Source organism: Oryctolagus cuniculus, chromosome 11 (genome assembly GCF_051225735.1).
Source record: "Oryctolagus cuniculus isolate XC-2025 breed Fujian yellow rabbit chromosome 11, ASM5122573v1, whole genome shotgun sequence".
Classification (NCBI taxonomy): domain Eukaryota; kingdom Metazoa; phylum Chordata; class Mammalia; order Lagomorpha; family Leporidae; genus Oryctolagus; species Oryctolagus cuniculus.
In genome coordinates, this window is record NC_142877.1 from 103,409,423 (window position 1) to 103,411,852 (window position 2,430).

The 2,430-nt window shown below is 39.2% G+C and overlaps 1 pseudogene; it reads right to left on the minus strand.

The window, feature by feature from the left end:
* Nucleotides 1-565: 565 nt before the first annotated feature.
* LOC100352151 (aminoacyl tRNA synthase complex-interacting multifunctional protein 1 pseudogene) lies at nucleotides 566-1,699 on the minus strand (annotated as a pseudogene).
* Nucleotides 1,700-2,430: the final 731 nt, after the last annotated feature.

Sequence of the window (2,430 nt, forward strand, 5' to 3'; positions counted from 1 at the left end):
AAGTGATTTTCCAAGTTTTGCTGTTGGGTTCTGTGTTGTAGTGAATGACTTTGAACATAGGAATGATACTCAAATATTTAACAACCATTACAGCTTAGTCATTATCAGGATGACGCTGGCCATAGTGCTGAAATGTGGTCCCAGAAGCCCCCTGTACTGTCAGGGCAGATGTTTACCTCTTGAGTTGCTGGTTGCAGCTAGTCTTGAGAATCTAGGGGAGGGGCTAAAGGGCTGAGCAGCTGTGGTCTACTGAGTAGGCTTAGGATAGTACTATTTACTAATAAGTAAGCATTCAATATTTCAACAAGGAGTTCTGGAGAATACCAGGTGAAGTCAGCTCTGTGTTCAAACATCATTTAGCATATATATTTTAGGATAAATGCCTGGAAGTGGAATTGCTAGGTTAAGTTTGCACACTTGCAATTTGTCCTTTGAGATTGTGCCAGTTTGCACCCCCACCAGCAATATCTAGAGTACCCATTTCTTCAGTTTTCCCAGCAAGAAACATTAGTAAACTTCTTTTTATCCTTGCCCCTTGATAGGTGAAAAATATTTTAGTGCAATTTTAATGTCCATTTCTCTTATGATTGAGTTTCAATGTTTTCTTTAATGTGTTTAATACCCCTTTATACTTCCTCTTTTTTATCTTTTTAAGGTATAAGTGAAAAACATTTTTCTTTTTATTGTTTTCTTCAATGTATTTCAATAGCAGAAGATTTTTTTGTGTTCCACTGTTGGTCACAGTGTGAGCCCTACACATTCCCCTATATTTCACCTCCAAGGGAGCTCCTTTGCATGTGGCTATACATGCATCATTGGTGTAAAATCAAACCAGATCTGCTCCCAAGTATTCTTAGCATTTTGCTCCTTACCACGTTTTCCCAGGAAGGCATCAAAAGTCATTCTGTCTCCAGATACAGACACATGAGGAGAAGCCAAGATTTCAACTTTCTCTGTTGAACTAGAAAATATCACCATTGCCTGAGATTGTGTTCCCCTCATCTATACAGATTTCATGCTTCCAAGTAAATCTGATTTTGCATCTGTTCAAAAGGAACAGGATTGACCAGGCCACTGACAACTGTTACTGGGACTGTTTCACCAAATCTTTTTCCACATACAAAGAATCTGAATCAGTGTTTTCTGGCAGTAATGACACAACCCATTTGAAGACCTAAATGGAAACATCTGTAGGCTAGGAGTTCACAGTGCCTGCTATTGATTGCTGGTTTTCTTCTTCTCTCCTTTCAATTTTTTTCTTTAATCTTTTTTTCTTCTTCCTTTATCTGTTCTTTGGCATCAGAAGATGCAGTTGTTATTGGAGTTGACAGCATCACATTTTCAGAAACTGTAGAATTGGTTTTCAGAGCAGTTCCAGATGGGAATGGTGTTTGCTCTACTCCACTTGCAATTTCTGTGTCAATTGTCTCTTTTTTCAGTTCTTCAGTTTTGCATTTTCCACTCAAAATTTCTTCTTTACTCTCAAAGTTGCCTGCAAAATTGTTTTCCTCTTGAGAAGAACAACTGGCTGCTTTCTGTCAGAAGACTGCATTTGTAGGAATTAATGGACAGGACCATCTACCTAACTTACGGGACTCAGTGTTCCATGATTTGATCTGTCTTTGCACCCACCTTCTTTTCCAGTCTCTTCAGAACAGCATTATCAGTGCATTTTTGCCAAGAGACTGCAGAAAATCATGAAGCAGTGGATAAGGGCTCTGGGGTAGGCTTCTCTTTTTGTCTTTTATTATGGTTCTTATTATGATTGAGTTTGAATGTCATTATGTGTGTTTCATAGTCATTTATACTTCCCTAATGGCATACTGTCTTTTCATATACTTTACCCTCTTTTCTTTTGTGTTGTTGGTCTTCTTATTGATTCATGTGAGCATCTCATTTATCATGCCATTCATTCTTTTTAAAAAATATTTATTAATTTATTTGAAAGTCAGAATTGTGGGGTAGGGTTGGGGAGAGACAGAGATCAGTCAATTGATCTTTCATTTACTGGTTCACTCCCCAGATGGCTGCAATGGCCAGCAGTGGACCAGGCCAGAGCCAGGAGCTTCTTCCAGGTCATTGGGCCATCTGCTGCTGCTTTTCCCCAAGCTATTAGCGAGGAGCTGAATCAGAAGTGGAGCAGCTGGGACAGGAACTGGCACCCATATGTGATGTTGGCATTGAAGACAATGTCTTTACCTACTATGTCACAATGCCAGCCCCACCATTAATTCTTTCACAGAACTATAGAGGCTTGGTGCAATTCTGAGATTAGGGATACAGAAATTAAAAACAAAAACCACACAGTACTTACCCACAGAATGAGCAAGGGTACTTTGAGAGCATGCAAGAGAGATAACAATCATGTGTACCATGTCTAATCAGGAGATTCTCTAAGGGGTATTCAAAACCTTTGAGTAGTACATGCTT